The 19,631-nt window shown below is 39.9% G+C and overlaps 6 non-coding genes across 6 annotated transcripts; 4 read left to right on the forward strand and 2 right to left on the reverse strand.

Moving 5' to 3' along the window:
• Positions 1-4,316: 4,316 nt before the first annotated feature.
• TRNAV-UAC (transfer RNA valine (anticodon UAC)) lies at positions 4,317-4,389 on the reverse strand. The gene has a single exon. It is a non-coding gene; the product is annotated as a tRNA-Val (tRNA).
• A 2,786-nt stretch (positions 4,390-7,175) lies between these two features.
• On the forward strand, positions 7,176-7,249 carry TRNAT-AGU (transfer RNA threonine (anticodon AGU)). Its single transcript has one exon. It is a non-coding gene; the product is annotated as a tRNA-Thr (tRNA).
• A 4,959-nt stretch (positions 7,250-12,208) lies between these two features.
• TRNAI-AAU (transfer RNA isoleucine (anticodon AAU)) lies at positions 12,209-12,282 on the reverse strand. The gene has a single exon. It is a non-coding gene; the product is annotated as a tRNA-Ile (tRNA).
• Positions 12,283-13,672: 1,390 nt separating this feature from the next.
• TRNAV-CAC (transfer RNA valine (anticodon CAC)) lies at positions 13,673-13,745 on the forward strand. The gene has a single exon. It is a non-coding gene; the product is annotated as a tRNA-Val (tRNA).
• Positions 13,746-16,946: 3,201 nt separating this feature from the next.
• Positions 16,947-17,028, forward strand: TRNAS-CGA (transfer RNA serine (anticodon CGA)). Its single transcript has one exon. It is a non-coding gene; the product is annotated as a tRNA-Ser (tRNA).
• A 1,367-nt stretch (positions 17,029-18,395) lies between these two features.
• On the forward strand, positions 18,396-18,468 carry TRNAR-ACG (transfer RNA arginine (anticodon ACG)). The gene has a single exon. It is a non-coding gene; the product is annotated as a tRNA-Arg (tRNA).
• Positions 18,469-19,631: the final 1,163 nt, after the last annotated feature.

The raw sequence follows: 19,631 nt of genomic DNA on the forward strand, positions 1-19,631 counted from the left end.
AAAATTAGAAAACTTTTCCTTTTAAATACATGAAATAACTGTTCAAATGCAGATCCAGGTATATTGTGGCAGTCTTTCAAGGGACTGATTATGAATCACACATTTCTAAGTATGGTGACCGGGCCAGTGCTGAAACGCTGTAAACTTTGATAATCTGGAAAAAAGTGGAGAAACTTTTTTGGGGGGTGGGGGATTATGGCTCAGAAAAAGTAGCCACTATCTCTAGCAGAAATCCATGGACTATGGCCCAGAGGCTGTCTCTTAGCAAGAGCACTAGGGTCCTGAATCTTACCCCAAATTAATTTGTAGTACCAGGTAAAGGATAAGGGGAAAGATGGCCTACACATCGTGATTTGCTCAAAAAGCGGAGTGCTTGCTTGGCATGTACCCACGTGATACTTGGTGCCAATATAGGTTTCTATTAAACATGTCAGGTCCTCTCGCTCACAATTACATTGTGCAGCTTTGAGTGACATCACTAGCAAATCTGGTACAAACTGAGCAAGGGAATTATGAGATTAAAAGTTTGCCCTCCTCTATGGCACTCATGGCCTTTTTTTTTTTTTTTTTTTAATTTCTCTCTGCCTCCTCATCCTCCTCTCTCAAGGGAAGTTAATGAGAGTTACCACTTACTACAGATGAAGATTTAAAGACATAATATACATGACAGCACTAGCTCAGTGCCAAAGACATGTTAAAATAAGCCATTGTTGTTATTGTTAAATAAATAACTAGCCTTGTGGTTTGTGCCTTTGTGCAGTAGTAATGTTGTAAACACTGATGGCGAACTCAGCATCTGTTTAAAGTGACTACAATCCTCAGCTATTTTGATGATGATAAAACTAATTCCAACTGTGACAGAAAGTTTTGTCCATCCTCAGAAAGAAGTTTCATTTCAAAATTTCAGACAGGCTATTTATCAATCCAGTGATTCAAAAATGTTTGCCATAGTAGGCCATATATTTGAGGAAGTCACAGGGGTCTTGGGAAAAAAAAAGTAGATCATAGGAAGAATGGCCACAAAAATCAGGGAATTGGGGAAGAAAAAAAAAATTACACCAACAGAATCTTCTTCTCATATCAGCAAAAACCCAGAAGGAGCATAATAGGCATGGTTAATTTCTCTCCAGTGTGCCTGTATCCATAGAACCCTAGCCCTCCTTTATGTTTAAATGGAATTCGTATTTTGGAAAGATTTCCTAAAGGGAATACAACCCTAGCCCTCCTTTATGTTTAAATGGAATTCGTATTTTGGACCCTAGCCTTCCTTTATGTTTAAATGGAATTCGTATTTTGGAAAGATTTCCTAAAGGGAATACAGAACCCTAGCCCTCCTTTATGTTTAAATGGAATTCGTATTTTGGAAAGATTTCCTAAAGGGAATACAATGGGCTTTTTCTTCTAGGCCTTAGCAAGCCTTAAGAAAGCACTTTCCTGCCATTGAAAGAAGTCAGGGACTAGCTAGACCTCATAATGAACCTCAATCAGTAAAGCTGAAAAATTTATATGTCCTGGCCTTGTGATGAAATAAGTATGCAGCAGAAGTTCGTGGCTCACTTCAAGATAAATCAGAGGCACCTCCACTCTTGATTAAGGAATAAAGTCTCAACCTCTCCAAAAGCATTCTTATTATATCCTTCAGCCTACTTGGTCTTTCTTCTGAGTGTGAAGATAGGGGAAGGCAGACCCCTGTAGACAGAAACTGGAAAAGGAAAGATATGATAGTAAACTCTAATCTGAGTTGGAATAGGTAAAAGCAATCTCAATGAAAAGAAAGAGGAGAGGTCCCGCTGTGGCACAGTGGGTTAAGAAGCCGACCGCCTCAGCTCAGGTCACTGGGGAGGCCAACAGGTGCAGGTTTACTCCCTGGCCTGGCACAGTGGGTTAAAGGATCCGGCATTGCTGCAGCTACCGTGAAGGTTGCAACAGCAGCACGGATTTAACCCCTCGCCTGGGAACCTCCATATGTCACAGGGGCGACCACAAAAAGAAAAAGAGGGAGAGAGGGAGGAAGAGGAATGGTGATTCATATTGATTCTGCCCCACAGCTAGGATTTTAGCAGTTCTTCACTGCTTGACTGAAATGTCTATGTCTAAAAGCTTTTCACACTCCAGCCTGTAATCCACCTACAATTAATTTATAGGTATATTTTAAAGTATGGCTTTTTTTCTAATATGTGTAATTGAGTCAGCAATATTTAACGATGAATCGCCCATATTTACTGTGCCTTATAACAAATCTGACATTTAGAAGGAAAAGCACCTCTGTCATTCTTTTCTTCTCTTTTAATATAATTTAGCTTGCTAAAGCCCTCTAGTTCTTGCAATTTTGGAATTTGATTAAAATCTCGCTATGGAAATATATAATTTTAAAGAAACTTTGCATTTTTATTTTTTCTCTCATTAACATGGTGTATCACTGCATAAAGATATAAAAAACTGTATCTTCCCATAAAGTTTTTAACTATCCCTGTGTAAGTACTTTGTCAGATAAATTCACGATCTACTTTCTTAAAACCTTATTTTCTGTATATTTCTGAATTAAAACTATGAACCGTACCTAGCAAATGTGATCACTCCCTTATTGATTTTAAACATTTATTGATTCTCAAGTTTTCCCTGTAGACGTATCATCTGCAACTAATGATTACTTGTTCCTTTTCACATCTTATACATAGTTTCTAATTTTAAACTGTCCTAACAAACTCTTAGTACTCCTCTCACATGGAATGAGTAATTTTTATTTGCACGATATTCAATAGGTCTTAATATTTCAACCCCAAATTTATCTACCAGTTATTAAATCTCTTTTCGAAGTGTTTGTCTACATCCAAGTTTCTCTCAATTTCATCTCCTCAAAAAATTCTTTCTTTTTCATTCATACTTGATGTATACTTGGGTTTCATATGGGATTCTAGGGTAGGATTCATCTTCTTTCAAATTTGAAACCATAGCTTCTCTGTCATCTAACTTCCGGTGTCAATGTTGAAAAGTCAGCTATTCTGTCAACTGATTCTTTCTGTGATTCGCTTTTTTCACCTCTCTAGAATATGATATGCTCTTCTGTTTCCTCAGTAGTCAGAAAGAGAAATATTTTATCCACGGATGATCCCTGTCTGTGTAGATTTTTATTTTTAGTATTATGGTATATGCCTGATTTTTAAAGATTTATCTTCTTTGCATTTTCCCTATTCTTTATTTTGGAAAGTAATATTATTTAGATACTGCACATCTTAGACTTTTCCTCTGATTATCTTCCCTCTCCTTCATCACTTTTTTTTTTTGGCTTGCTATTCCAGGATATTATCACACTTTACAATCTACTTATTGAATTTTTCACTTCTGATAATATATTTTTATTTTACAAAACCTCTTTCCCTGTGTGAATACACTTGTTTTTCTTTCAGTATGCAATGTTGTCTCTCTCTGAGTATATTAACATTTGTTTATTTTCAGCACAATTCTACATATGTCCTTTGTCTATCAAGTTGTTTTTCTTTCCATTTTTGTTACATTCTGTAATACATTCTTCAGATTATATAAGTCTGACTTTTCTATTCATGGTTAAGAGCAGGATATGGGAAAGTTGATTGGAAGCTCTGACCCTTTGGACAGCACTTGCTTATTTTGAGTGGAAGTATGGTGGAAGAGGTTGTGCAATGTCGAGATTTTCATAAATGTCTCTTGCCTTTAGTATAACATCTCAGCCATCAAATGTGTTAAATGCTTCTCAGACCAAAGGGCTCTGTTTTGTCCTTTTAGGACCATAAACCTGGAGTCATTCTGAAAACTTCCTGGCAGGAACTAAGAAAGCTTAACTTTCTAGGAGAGAGTCCTCTAAAGGATTGAGACACTGCTAAAGGGCCCAGCCTCGGTGTCTTTGGCACTGTTCCCAATCTGAGGCCCAGGAGACAACCTTTTGACCTAAGGTGGGATGCTCCTCCTCCTTCTGCCCATTTTTACAATTTTAGGAATTCCTATGGATCAGGCTCTGTCACTTTAGAGATGAGAAAATGTCTAGGGTCCCCAGTGAGCAGGCCTCATTGAAACCTATTTCTCCTTGACTTTTATGATAATACAAGTAACAGAAAAAACTAGACTGTTTTTTGGTGACAACCTGATGCTCACCTGTGTGGCAGAGAACTAAGCAGCGTATGAATATGGATCTCCCAAAGAAAAGCCAGGAGAGAATCAGCAATTCTGTTTCTTAAATAGCACTTTCAGAAGCCTAAACTACAAAAAAAGAAAATGAAAGCAGAAATTAAAACAATTCATACTCCCACTTACGGCGAAGCAGAAGTCAGAACCTTCGCGGCTGGTTCCACTGGGGATCGAACCCAGGACCTTCTGCGTGTAAAGCAGACGTGCTAACCACTACACTATGGAACCGCTGCCTGTAAAGAGTTCCCGTCTTCCCCAATAAAAATATTCTGAAAAAAATATATCGGCCTATACAATTCAATTCGAACATTGATCATTTTCTTTGAATATAGGGAATGTTGGTGTTTAATTACATTTCTGCTGCATCTCACCCATTCACTCAGAGAGCCAAGCACTTGTTGAGGTGCTACAAATAGAGCAGTGATTAAAACCCCTGCATGTATTTACATTACGCTGTATTTCCTAGCAAAAACAAAACAACAAAAAAAAGCTGTTGAATAAATATATCTTTATTGCAAGGGCATTATAAGCGAAATTAGCAGCACTCTAATGACCTCTCTTTTTTTGCGCCTGGGTTAGAGCTGACCAACCGGGAACTGCTCACTAAATTAAGTTTAGCATAGTTGCGCATTAAGATGGATTTAACCCCTCGCCTGGGAACCTCCATATGTCACAGGGGCGACCACAAAAAGAAAAAGAGGAGAGAGGGAGGAAGAGGAATGGTGATTCATATTGATTCTGCCCCACAGCTAGGATTTTAGCAGTTCTTCACTGCTTGACTGAAATGTCTATGTCTAAAAGCTTTTCACACTCCAGCCTGTAATCCACCTACAATTAATTTATAGGTATATTTTAAAGTATGGCTTTTTTTCTAATATGTGTAATTGAGTCAGCAATATTTAACGATGAATCGCCCATATTTACTGTCCCTTATAACAGATAAATGTCTTCAATGGTAAGGATTCAGAGCATACCACCCCAAAATATGCCTCTCTGGTATATTGATTAGTTAAAGGCACTTGAAAAACAGCAGATACAAGAAGGGCATTCTTACCTTTGTTTTCCTTCCCGAAAGCGGGAGATAAAATACCCATAAGCCCCACCCACCCACCCAGTACCTGGAGGAGGAAGCATTCTTACTATCAGAGGCTGGGGTGGGGTGGGAGGTTGTCCAGGCAGAGAGAAATTTGTAAAACAAACCCTCTTTAAACTAACCCTTACTTTTCTAGTCACTTTTCCACAATCAATGGCCCTAGTCCAAGACCTTTTGTCTTGTCGTGTTTCACAATATTTGTCCAACCTAGCACGAAAGCATTGGGCTCTAACTGCTTCTTTGAGTCTTCGTTTTTCTTGAGAGGGCTCCCATGTACAGTAAAACTTGCTTAATAAAATTTGTATGTTTTTTTCTCCTATTAATCTGTGTTACTTTAATCCTTAGGCCCAGCTAGAGACCCTAAGAGTAGAGTAGAAATTTTGCCTCCCCCGTGCAATCTCTCTCTTTCTCCTCCCTCCTTCCTTTGACATAATATTGATCTAGTGGAACAAATGTCCTTCAAACTCTGGGCCCTGATTTCCAGAGCCTACCTTTCAGAGGTCAAGTCACTGGCAATGGCCACCAGACAAAGGAGAATGATTGAGGGCTGCCTAATCCTAATTGTTTGAGGTCTTCTCACAGCCTCTCAAGGTCCTCTCAGTTTTTGTTTCTCTTTAGAATCAATTTACAGTAAATTTAAAAACTGATGGGCTTATGGTGGTGATACCAAACTGATGGTGGGCAAAGACTGTGGTGGAAAGTTTCAACCATGTACCTATTAAACTGCTGGCTATGATTTTTTTTTTTTTTTTCCCTGTGCTCTGGAGGTTAGGTATAGTATTATAGGAGAGAGAAAAATAATCAAATAGCCTAAGCATAGACAGAAATTCATAGGTTTCCTGGAACCAACATGAGTGGTTTCCAGTTCTTATTGCAAAAAAAACAAATTAGAAATAAAAATCATGTGCCAGAAGCAAGGATTGAACCCAAGCAGATATGTAACTTAGAAACTTTAAGTTCAGAACTTTCCCACTCACCAATCATGGCAACATGGAATTCTTGTTCTCATATTTTTTTCTTGTAAGAAACAAAAAGTATTTGTTTACAGCTGGGGAAACCTAAAAGTATGCATGCCAACATACCAAACTCCTGCAATCACCAACCCTGACACAGAAATTGAGAAGAGATGTCATGTGACTACGTGACTCTGCTAAGACACTCCTGCACTTTGCCCAAGTTAGAGGCACCCACAGCATCCTGTGAAGGTTATTTACCACACTATACCCTAATTTTCTCTTTACTTCTCTGCATTCTCCACTCATTTTTACAATCTATGAAGCTAGGAATCAAGTCAGTTTTAACCCATCAGCATCGGTGCTGTGAGAAGAATCTCCCGTGCATCAGTGTGTCCTTATCGTTGCTTGTTTTCTTGTGCCAGGTTAGATTAAATAGAAAGAAGCATGAATTAGCTCAGAAAGTAGCACCGTGGACCCCTATTCCTGGCGGCAGCAGAATTGGTTCTAACAGCTCAGTTGTTTGGGGATTGGATGCTGGGGCAAATTTTTGAAACTTGTTTATATACTTCCTTCTAGGATACAAATCCTATAGGTAAAGAGTTTTTTGTTTGTTTTGTTCGCTGTTCTATCTCCAGTACCTAGAAAAATTCCCTGAAATTCAGTAATGACTTCACTTTGTGGACAAACTGAATTAACTTTTAAAATGTGTCGCAATATCCAATATTTCCTCTAGAGGGCGATAGTCACCATGAAATAAGAATTTCACTCCAGTTTTAAATCATTTTTAAAACCTCGCACTGAAGAATGCATTTTTATGTGTTTAATGTTGAAGTTTCGGCTTTAGCATGAGTTCAGAAATACAGATTCTTTCTCTTTGTCACAAAATCAAGTACATGTCTGACAAATTGCTGTAGTTCACAGAAAATGTTACAAATATGATATAACTAAATAGAAAAGCAGACAGGGGCCCTGTGGCTTAGCTGGTCAAAGCGCCTGTCTAGTAAACAGGAGATCCTGGGTTCGAATCCCAGCGGGGCCTTCCTTATTCGGTTTTTATATTTCAACTACTTAGTTACCACTAAACATATAGGAGATGCATTGAAGAATTTATCACAGGTAAAGCCTGTATTGAATTGTTATTCCAGTGGTAGAGTCTTTTGCCAGATAATAGCATCAAAGATGAAGAGAATTATTAAGAGAAAAATGAATGAGATTCCTGATAGAAAGTGATGGATTTGCCAACAATTGTACATGAATTAAGCAAACATTATCTCACAGTACCTGATAGAGAGTAACATTCCAATTTCTGTCTTGGAAGTTCAGTCCCGGCTCTCCTAACCTGTGATATCCAACATTTTCAGCTAAATGATGGAGTTTGGTTGTCAGCGTCAGGCAAAGAACTAGTAAGTTCATGGGCCAGTGATTGAACCCAAGCCACAGCAGTGACAATGCCAAATCCTTAGCTGCTGGGCCACCAGGGAACTCTAGTACTTTTCCTTTTATCTAAAGGGAATTCAAAGATTATGATTGGAGTTCCACCAGTCCTCTTTTTCCCTTTGTTAGAAGTCGTCCTGCATTATGCCTGAAATCCTGTTGATACTTCACAACAAACATGGTTTCATTTTCCTGTTTGTTCACAGCAGCACTTCCCAAGGAATGTGAGCAAAAAATGTGGTCTGAAGGGTAGCAGATTCTGCCACCCAAAATATGCCCCTTTGGCATTAGGATTATTGTGAGCTGGAGACAAATGAGAAGAAACAGATACAAGAAAAGCTCTACCATTTCCTATTTGCCTATAAAGACATACATTCACAAAGGACGGGAAGGGCAAAGATTAATCTGCAGAGACAACTTTAGACTCAGTCAGTCTGAAATCTAAATAACAAACTTGACTAACAAACCTTTCTGAAGTGAAAGATCTGTTAAGAGTTTATAACAAGACTAATGCCACTCACAAGGAATTTTGGAACAAGAATAACAAGGAACAACAAAGACTTTCTAAAGTAAGTTTAAGACAAAATAGCTATTGACATAACAGTCAACCATATTTTCAAAGAAGACGGTAAACTGGGCATATAATTTATAAATGTGAATGAACCTAATCCTAACAGAAAAAAAAAATCTTGATATATAACATGTAGTGATCCCGTGACATAATACACCATGAAAATCCAAACCTTGTAATAAGAATATATCTGCAATATATCAAGCAGAGAGATTCAGTGAGTCTGGAGTAGGACCCTCCACATTTATGTATTAAAAAGCCTTCATATGTTAAGTAAATGCAAACCCTCAATTGAAAGCCAGTTGCCTAGAAGATGTTTGATTCAAAGTGCAACCAGGTTAACATTTAGAAAAATAACTAAAATTATGACTCGTCGTACTCTACTGCTGTTGTCTAGTAGCAGACAAAACAACACTCTGGTGAATAGAAACATAATATGAAGAGTGGGCACTGATAAATCTCTAGGAATTTCCCATTGAGTATACAATTTCTGAAATATTTGTATTAGTAAAATAAATTGCCCATGCAAGTTTGACCAAGAGAAGACTAAGATTTTCTTTTCTTTTCTTCCTTCTCGTCTTCTTTCTCTTCCTCCTCCTTATGTACTGCCTTTCTTCTTCCTCTCCTTCCCCTCCTCCTTCCTCTCCCTTCCTCCTCTCCTTCTTCCTCCTCTAACATCCCTTCCAATTTGATAGCTTTTCCTATTCAACTCATCAAGTAATGTATCAGATTACTTTCCAGATCTCTTTCGGCAAGGTGGAAAACAAATCTTAATGATTTTCCAGGGGCCTTCTGGGAAAGCTCAAAAACACTTTCAGGTCCAAAAGATATGGTGGAGTTCCCGACGTGGCTAAGTGGTTAATGAATCCAACTAGGAACCATGAGGTTTCGGGTTCGATCCCTGCCCTTGCTCAGTGGGTTAAGGATCCGGTGTTGCCATGAGCTGTGGTGTAGATTGCAGATGAGGCTTGGATCCTGAGTTGCTGTGGCTCTGGCTTAGGCTCCAATTCGACCCCTAGCCTGGGAACCTCCATATGCCGCAGGAGCGGCCCAAGAAATGGCAAAAAGACCAAAAAAAAAAAAAAAAAAGGTCAAAAGATATAGTGAAAGCTATATTTGACATTTAGGATTTGATTTGGGGAAGGCAAGAATTGAAAGTTGTCGGAACATTTGAACACAGGATAGGAATTGGATCATGGATGCTTGAGAAAATACTTGGCTACGTGTTTCAAGGTAACAACAAAATATTTAAAAATAAACATAGAAATTAACATGATTGTAAAGAACTTTACCTTATTCCTAGATGAGAAACCTTTATTTTCTTCAGTAATAAAGTACCTAATAAAGTTAGAGCAAAACTCTGTCATATGGTCAGTGAAGGTGATAAGCTGTAAACCAAGGAAACAAGCCCATCAAAATTTAGCAGTCCTTCCCAGATTTTCACATATTTCATGACTTTTCAAGCCTAAGAATTATAAATAAAGGCAAATAAAATTTATTTCCAAATTTTGTCCTTCACTCTGCTCTTCGACATTCTAGAACAATCTGACGCTTTACCTTAGGACTGATTTCAGGAGCCCATAAGATCAGAATTAATTTCATGCTATCACTAAGATGTTACCAACATGCAGTCTGTTCAACTTTATTTTCCAATGAATCAATAAGTAAGCATTTAAAAAATTTGTGTTGGAATGGTTTGTAACGGAATAGGCATTCCAAGTTTGTAGTTTCAGGTACTTAAATCTGTAAGGCATAGTCTATCTAGTCAATTGCTTATGATGACTTCCCACAGCAGCACCTCAATTCTAAGGGCCCTTTACACACCAGTTTTCTGACACAGGACTGCACTCCCAAGTGAATTAATGGGCCCTTTGGAGAATTAAAGCATAGAGCAGGAACGTCTGGAAATATAATCCTTTGAGAACAAGTTCTGCCAGTTCCAGAATGTAAACAATTTAAAAATTAAATGCCATTTAGTCTTGCTATAAACTCTCAACAGATCATTCACTTCAGAAAATTATAATAAATTAATCACAGCCTTTTAAAATCTTTTGTCTTTTATATGTAGTTATTTTGTTTGGCTTTGATGCTTGCCTGAAAGCACTTGCAGTCAGCTGCATGCTAGAGTGCTTCAGCTTCAACAAAGGACTGACTCAAAAGCCTTTGCCAGGTACTTTCGCATACAGGCTCCTTATGGTGTGGCTTAAACACTTTTAAGACCATTCTACTAAGTCAGAATTTCCAGAACTCTGAACAAGAAGCACACGGATTTGTGAGACTCTTGCTGGGGGAGAGAAAACAGTCTTGCCATCCAACAGACACTTCCGAATCAATAGGAGAGAGAGAGAATACATTTTATTGAATAACAATGAACAAATGTAGTGTACCTAACACAAAAGTGATGACAAAGTTAGGACAAAATTACACTCATTTTATACAGTGAAAATGAAGAAAGAACGTTAATTTTTCTTTCACTGTATACCCATTCCAGTTACTGACGATGTGAATGTATCACCTTATCCAAGATTAACAAATAATAATAATAAAAACAATATTCCCATTAGGCTAAGACGAAGGAGTCCCAGGGCTGAGTTTCTTACTGCAGTCTCTAGGAGAGAAACAGTTTCCAAAGTCATGCAGACTGTCTGCAAGTTGCCTGCAATTGTAGGACTGGGGTCTGTGTTTCCTTGTAGGCTGTCAGCTAGCAGTTATTCTTGGTTTGTAGTGAAAACCCACATTCCATGGCTGGTGGCCCCCTTCATCTTCAAAGTTAGCAATGACCTGTCGAATCCTTTTTGTACTTCAAATCTGTAGGTATATTATTTAGTATACAGTGGTGTGGGGTGGATATCTTTTGGTAATATTTTTTTGTCTTTTTTTTTTTTGCCTTTTCTAGGGCCGCTCCCTGTGGCATATGGAGGTTCCCAGGCTAGGGGTCAAAACAGAGCTGCAGCCGCCGACCTACACCGGAGCCACAGCCACGTGGGATCCGAGCCACGTCTGCAATCTACACCACAGCTCACGGCAACGCTGGATCCTTAACCAACTGAGCAAGGCCAGGGACCGAACCCACAACCTCAGGGTTCCTAGTCAGATTCGTTAACCACTGAGCCACGACGGGAACTCCCTGTTTTGTTAATTTAAAAAAAAAAAAAAAAAAATTTCAGGCACTATCTTTGCGCCTGTCACAGTTCTTGATATAAAGAATGCACCAGTGACCAAACAGAGGAAAGCTCTGCCTTCTTGGATTGAGCACCCACTTTGTCCCTGGCACTGTGCATGAGACATCCCCTAAGTCCTTAGTTAATATCGTACATGTCGTTTTCATAGTAATCCCATACTTTTAAAGAAGAGAAAGAATGAAAATATGCTGGAAGTCTGAGGGACAGTGCAAGGATGGAGGAGAAAATCAAGAGGAGGCTTGTGCTGGGCACACGGAGACTCAGAGCCCAGACCTGAAAAGGACAGCAGGGAGAGTGAGGTGCTCAGACTGACAGTGGTCCAGGGGTTCTTGCCCTCCTGTGCCCCATTTCGCACTCATTTTTGTCATTCAAACCTTAAATCCAGCGCTTTTACGATAAAAGTTTTGTTTTGTTTTGTTTTTTAAGAAATCAGATGAATTGTAAATGGCTTGGTAAGTGGCAGCACCAAGGTAACTGTTAGATGTAACACAAATGCTGACAGCTCCTGAAGTAGATTAAGGTTTTTGCATGTCATAAGTATAAAGTATATCAAAACATTATCGGCTCAAGTTTTTTCCAGTATGATTCAATGAATTTTCCAATTCTCCCTATTTCCCCTTCCCTAAATACACCCGCCTTACCTCATTCAGTTTTCTTGAAAAGCTTTCCATTCTGACTCTGGTATATTATTTCTTCTAAGGAAAAAAAAACGCTTACAACCAGATTGCTGATGTAAGGACTGACAATGGACAGAATGCAGTAGTTTCCTCCAGGGAGGTAGCTAGAGGACGTGCGAAAATGATCAGAGCAGTGGCCCGTACGGGGATCGAACCCGCGACCTTGGCGTTATTAGCACCACGCTCTAACCAACTGAGCTAACCGGCCACTCTTAGGCACGGTTGCTTACTTACGTCTTTTAAAGTTAATTTAATGAAAGTCAGTGACTTTGCTCTGCTACTGCTGCTACTACTACTAACTAAAAGAAAAAAGTTTGTTTTTTAATAAAAAAAGGAAAAAATAAATCCCAGCTGCCGTCACGGATGAACGTACTTCTCCCTGGAAAAACTCAGTCTTTCTCAAAACGACAGATGAAGCCTCAAATAACTGTCCCGGAGCAACTATTTCCTTGCAGCTCTTCCTAGAAGGTCCGGGGCAAACGCGAAGCTGCTGCAAGCCTGAGATGGCGGAGGGCAAATCACGGAACTGACCACAAAACCCCCCGGCGCAGCGCTCGGAGTGCAAATTTTCTGCTCCTGGAGATCGTCTGGGCAGGTCACCTCTTGCCAGAGGCCTCTAGTCGCTTGGCTTCAGGTTAACTCTTGCGCTGTGCGTCCAGAGGTAGAAAAGGCTGCAGTGCCGTCATAGGACACTTGGTGGCGCCCAATTGAGGGGCTGAGGTCTGAGGACGCAAAAGGACTGGGAGGATTGCCCCTCTATCTGATCTCTCTGATCTCTCGTCATCCCCAAAGAATGACAAGGGAAGTCGAGATCAGGGCGAGTCTGGGGTCAGGGTCATGATAGGGACCAGGGAGAAACACTGGAATCTAAGTGGAGCAAGTGAACTGAAGCCATGGCCAAGCAGCTTTTGCCCTTTTGAGCCTGGCCCAATCCATGTGCAAGCGCGTGTCAACCCTTTCAGGGACCAGTGGAGCAGCAAATTTCTGCTTCACCCTCTGCTTGTTTTCCTTTATCTCTTGGACCCTATAACCCACCCACCCACTTCTTTTTCCCCCCCTACTTTTCTATTCTTTGTTGCATCTGAAGTTAATTAACTGTATATATACATAATATCAAGAAAGATTTGGAAGATTTTTCTGAAGAGAAATATTTTTATTAATGAGGGAGGTTAACTATTCGTTTATTGATTTTACTTTATGCAATTTATAAATTTTTAAATTTTTTTAAAGCTGTAGGATCATATTTCTTATCTTCGGTACATTCCTTTAATTTTGTCCACCATCTGTCCACCATTTGGCTTCATTTTCTTTGTCCTCTAGTAAAAATTCGGCGGAAGGTGAATGGAAAAATCAATTTTTAAATTAAAAATTCTCCAAGATTCTGCCTTAGCAGCATGCCTGGAATTGACTCAGTAACTGGGGTTATGGGTTTCTGGTTTGGTTTTTCTTGTTTGTTTTTGGTTTTGTTTTCGTGGTTTTTTTCATAAGTGGAAAAAAAGGGAGAGAAACCTCCCGCAACAATGAACATTTCCCAAACTGGCATGAAGTGAAACAACGTAGCTTCTGCAGGCAAAGGGTGGCGGCAACCGCAACCGGTGGTTTCCGTAGTGTAGTGGTTATCACGTTCGCCTCACACGCGAAAGGTCCCCGGTTCGAAACCGGGCGGAAACACACGTTTTCATTTTACCTGAAATGCAGTCTTTTTCTCTGAAATTTCAGATTTCAACTCGCTTATACTTCCAAATAACAAAATCGTCGCGCTTGCTCTTTGCCTGAAACTAAGAACTATCATGAGAGTCCCGCCCTGGTGCATCGCTTCTCTCTCTGCTGGGGTCCCGCCGGGCCTGCCAGGGTCCCTGGGAAAGTACCAGTGGAAGGAGATGAACTGGCGCTGCGGAAAAGGTTGCTCTCTTTGGAATTTAGATTTCTATGAAAAGAGGCTTCACCAGGAACCGACCGTGAGGGCACCTTTCTTTTGAACCTGATCTGTTGCAGAAAAGTCTCCCAGATTCAAGCCAACTTTGAATGAAAAGAAATCCAGTTTCCTAGGGAAAGACCACTGGCACATTGCCAAAAACTTTAAAATATGTTTAAAATTTTTAAATTTATTCTTATTCCTAGCCTTTCCTAAAGGGACCGGAGCCCATTTACCAAAGTGATTGTGCACTGGGGGCAAGTAAATGGATTTTTCAGGGATTACCAGAGAAATGACTCTGACCTGGCTTTAATTCCTAGAGATACAAAACAGCACTGCTCTCCTCCAGGCAAAGTAGGTAATCTTGAAGGTCAGAAAGCCAATGAAGTTTTGCTTCTGGTCCCTTTCACTGTGGGCACAGAAGGTCCCTGAGCCCATCCTGTGATTACCTCTCCAATTTCAGACAAAATTTCTATATTTTTTCTATGACTAATGGAATGAAGGCTATTATGGCCTAAAAGACCAATCAGAAGCCGTCACCAGAAATTCTTCTATGAAATAATTAAACATAACACAATACTGATCTTCCTGGAAGGATTGCAGAAATCAGTCCCAACATCAAGAACTTGAAAGAGGTAGGAGGGCAGAGAGTCTCTTCAACTTGCTCATTCACCTGTAGAAGATAAGTGGGCTATAGAAAATGAGTTATTGTTAACCATGTCAAGTGATTATTTCAATTGCATCTGCTATTTCGGGTGTCATTTCATTGATGGAGAAAATTAATGAACTGGGAACTGGTAAGAAGCTACTGATACGGTTAGTGCTATTTTCTTTCTTTCTTTTTTTTTTTTTTTTTTGAATGCTATTATTTTCTTTATACTCCGTTATAAAGACTATCAGAAGCAGTGAGCTCTTAGCTGGCTGAGCCAACAGTACTCCTTACCTACCCTACCTCAAGCGATAACAAGTTTTTAATCACTATATTATAAAGTAGTCCACCCAGACCTTTATTATCTTACCATCTGTTCTAAAGTTGAAAGCTGATTACTGTTGTTTTAAATATGTAAATTTTAGGCAAATGTGTATTGTACAAACTGACCTCAAGTGACTGGGTCTACCTTTCCAGAATTTGGCTCAATCGTGGGTCTCATTTGCATCTCCATGCCAGTTTTAGTCCATATGGGCTGCTGTAACAAAAATACCATCAACCAGGTGTCTTAAAGGACAAGCATTCCTTTCTCACATTTCTGGAGGCTGGTTTTGATTCTCTCAGTCTGGTGAAATTTTGGTTCTTGGCTCCCTGTCTCATAGACATCAGTCTTTTCACTGTGTTCTCACATGAAGGAAAGAGTGAAAGGTCTCTCTGGTATCTCTTTTATGAGGATCTAATCCCATTCATGTGGACTTCATCCTCATGACCTAACCCCCCCCCAATATATCAGCACATTGGATATTTGTTTTCAACATATCAATTTGGGGGGAGTACAGTGGGTCTACAGCAATCCCCAAAACATCCATGTCCTTTCCTAACTTCAGCTATGTTTAGTCAAGGATAATTTGATGCTGACCTTCGGTGCAGGGAGACCAGCGGCCAACAAGTGATGCTGAAATCAACTCTTAAAGCATTTTGAAAGGAACTTATCCTGAATTAATTCTTCACATTCAGAAGTGCCGCCCAACCATAGAGTCTTGACTGTCAGTTGAGTCTGAGTCTTCATAGCCATCAAAGGAGTCATCTTCTAAGATTTCTTTCTTCCTCCCACTTCTTCCTGAAATTGAAAAAGGAAGTTGACAGAGAAAGACACTTGGTCAAATTTTAAAATCAAAGGAGTTTTAGGGAGTTTCCTTGTGGTGAAGCGGTTAAGGGTCTGGCGTTGTCACTGCAGCAGCTCTGGTTGCTGCTGTGGTGCAAGTTCTTTCACATGCTGGGGGTGGGGCCAAAGAAGAAAAAAAAATAAAGAAAAAATGATAATAATTACCAGTATTTTCTCCAGCAAGTTTTTCTCATTGGGCAGCACCCATACACATTTGACCTCTCACAACTGCCAATCCAGGAGGCATCAATCCAGGAAAAGGGAAACACTATCTCCTTGGGGACTATCGATGGATAGAAGAATATGGCAGGCTCACAGTGGCACAGAAAATTTGAGAAACCATTTAGAAATGAAAAGAACCTCCCACAAAAGTTAACCTGCCAAGGAGGAGACAAGGAGGAGGAGATAAACAGTGACTACTCCGGGATGCCATCATTTTAAACAGCCTCTTTCTTCTTTACCCCCATCCCCGCCCTTGGGGATTCCTGGTAGAGTAGAAGGACTAGGAAGACAATCAAGATCTAGCTAAGGAAAAAAAAAAATTTCAAAAGAGCTTTTTAACTTGCATGAATTTCACAGTCTTCATCACAAGATTATTTAAGTCTCCAAAGTGTTCCTTTGGGAGCACAGGGAAACCAGTCATGCTTTCAAGTCTTTTACATTTGTGGAAATGCTGTATCAAAGAGTATATGCATTTGAAATATTGGTAGATCCTGTCCAATTGTCCTGCATAGCAGTAAGGCATAGCGTATTCGTCTGTGGAGAACACAAATGAATAAGTTCATCGGCACACAATACAACTCTTACTTCATTCCCTGCTGAGTGTGAAGCAAAACTAGGCAATCCGGGAAGACTGTAGAAAATTTTAGAAAATCTAGGATTCTTATGATGCTGGAATATTGCCTTCTCTCAGAGGCGAGACTCTACAGCCTGGAGCCTGGCGGGATGGGAACAAATTGGTTAAGGCAGGGAAACGGCTGAGTGGAGAGATCTGATGAAGGAGTTTGGGGAGTAATTCCCCTTTGCATACTGCTTAAAGTAAACGTTAAATAAGCAAGAGCGGCCAGAATTTGTAGGCAGGATTATAAATCACAGCCCTACACGGATGTGTTTTTCAATGCCTTAATAGAAACAGAAATTCAAGCTGTGATGGCCGAGTGGTTAAGGCGTTGGACTCGAAATCCAATGGGGTTTCCCCGCGCAGGTTCAAATCCTGCTCACAGCGTTTCATTTCACCTTATACATTCAAATCCTACAGTGATAATTGGACTGCGGATGATCCTTGCTTGTCTTATACCACAAGCAAACTGAGAAGTAAGAGGCCTGTTACCGACCAGGGTGCAATCCCTGTATTTTGCCTCTCTATAACCTCCTCCTCCTCCAACCTGCCAAAGACCTGGTGAAAGAATACTCAAAACAGTTGCTTGTTTTGCGTGGAATTTGTTCAATCTGAAAGTAACAGCAGATCCCAATGGTAAGGAGAAACAGGAAGTTTTGTTTTGAAAATCTATAACAAAATTCCCCGTTCTGATAATAGAAGTGCAGGTAGCTTTCTTAAAGGTTTTCCTGGTATTTAAAAAGAAACAAATAAAAACCAGAATAGTGGGAACCATAAAAGTCTAGGATCATAAATATCCGTGTGTGTGCGTGCGTGCCCGCCCCCAAGCTCTCTTTAAAACACTGTACTTTGGAAATAAAGAAACTGAGCCAAAGAGAGGATGCACGACTTGAACTAAGGCAATAAAATCTAATGGGGGAAGAGTCTGGATAACGGCTATGGGCACTGTGGCAGCGCTCGGACACAAACTATTGGGCTTCTCGCTCTCAAAGTACCATCTTCCCTTATAAACACTTTTGTATTTCCACGTGCCTATTTTGCTTACATTCAGCCCTTAAACATAGCTAGCTACTTTATGTAATCATGGCCGGTATTCTTTAATTTTATAATGATATTAACGCTGAACTTCTAAGTTCCTATGTGACTTTGGTTCTTGAAGTGTTTACTTTTACTGAATTTACTACCTCCGCTTCGCCTAATTTGGAAGGGTGCGTGTTTCGGAATGTCCTGCCTGCTGCAGAGATTCTGAAATTATTTCCTCCATAAAGAGTTTCGCTCTTTGGAGGGTGAGATTGAAAACATGATTAACACCTCAAGAATATATTTAATTCCATTTCCGTTTTCACTATATCAAAATTGAAAATTAAGTGGGTCATTAATTATTGATCCATCCACAGCTCCGATGTCTAAGTGCATAAGAAAAATGAAATGGCTTGATGAAGAGATAGATGAATCAACTGGATAAGTTAATGAATCGTTCACAAAATAGGAACAAGCCAGCACATAAATGGGGGGAAAATGCCAACCACATTTTTTCTATCACAGACATGATGCTCCAAGGCATAAAATTCTTTCATAATTATAAATATTTTAAGTGAATGTAGCTTATGCAAATTGACCCTAAAAATAACCAGTCAGCTTTGACAGATTCCACAGGTCTTTCTTGTTCAACTAATTTCCTGTTGCTTCATAAAGCAACTGTTTTCTCAGTGATTCTAGTGAATAATGAATAATAAAGAGTGTCACAACCAGGGGGGCCAGTGGCGCAATGGATAACGCGTCTGACTACGGATCAGAAGATTCTAGGTTCGACTCCTGGCTGGCTCGACTACCCCTTCTTTTGGGGGGGGGGGGAATCTTTCCGTGTACTGATTTTCGTATTTCTCTGTATTGATAATAGAAACAAATTCGCAAATCCTGGAAAGCTGAAATATATGATCTGGTACTTTGCAGTGCATGTTACCTGCCATACAGCGAGATTTTGGTTGTACATTAAGTCCAAATGGATGCTTGATGTATCTCTTCCGAAATGTCCTTTTTATCCCATTTCTTTTACTGATACTAAGGGGAGTTGACTGAAAGTTCTCTGGAAAGACAACTTGAAAAATTAAATTATTTGACTTAAGAAGGAATGACTTTCTGATACATGCTACAACATGAATCAACCTGGAACACATCATGCTAAGCCAGACACAAAAAGCTGTATATTGTATGAGTCTATTCATATGAATGTCCAGAATAGGAAAATCCCTAGACAGTAATATTTGCCAAGAGCTGGGGAAAGGGTACAGAGTTGGTTTGTGGGTTATGAAAATATTTTGAAATTCAGTAATGGCGCTGGTTGCACAACTCTGGGAATATACCAAAAAAGACTGAATTGTACACTTTTATGTGAATTTTATAGAATCGGAAGTCTATCTTAATTTTCAAAAATCAAAGAAGCATCAAAAACAAACAAACAAACAAAATATGACCAGTATTTTCTTCATTACTTTTTTCCCTCATCGGGCAGGGCTCTCACTCTTCTCTCTCTTCTCCTGCATAATTTCTGTCTCTGAGCATCGGTCCTAGAGGAAAAAGAAGAGACATCAACTGAAGAAAATGAATCAGGAAAGACAGACGAAATCTGTGGACAGACTAAATCATAGCATCTCCCTTAGGATCAGCGATCTTGGCAAAGATCCGCCCTGACTCCAAAGGAAGCTATTCAATCTCCCCGCCCTGCTCGGGATCTCAATCAGAAGAGCGCGGCAGCCTCACCGCCCAAGTCTGAGACTAAGAAACTGTTCAGAGTTGTAAGGGATCCTAGAGAAAATTACTCAGACAAAAAGAAGGCGAGGGTGTCAAGGGAGAGGAGGAAAGTGGCAGTTTGGGGGGTGCTGTCTCAAGAGCTGTGTCTCCTTTCTAGGTGTTCCAGACACTCGGGGCAGCATGGAAGGAACTCAAGGTGAAGCTGGGAAAAGGAAACACAAATATGCAAAGGAGACTTT

This window comes from Phacochoerus africanus, chromosome 9 (assembly GCF_016906955.1).
Source record: "Phacochoerus africanus isolate WHEZ1 chromosome 9, ROS_Pafr_v1, whole genome shotgun sequence".
NCBI classification, from domain to species: Eukaryota; Metazoa; Chordata; class Mammalia; order Artiodactyla; family Suidae; genus Phacochoerus; species Phacochoerus africanus.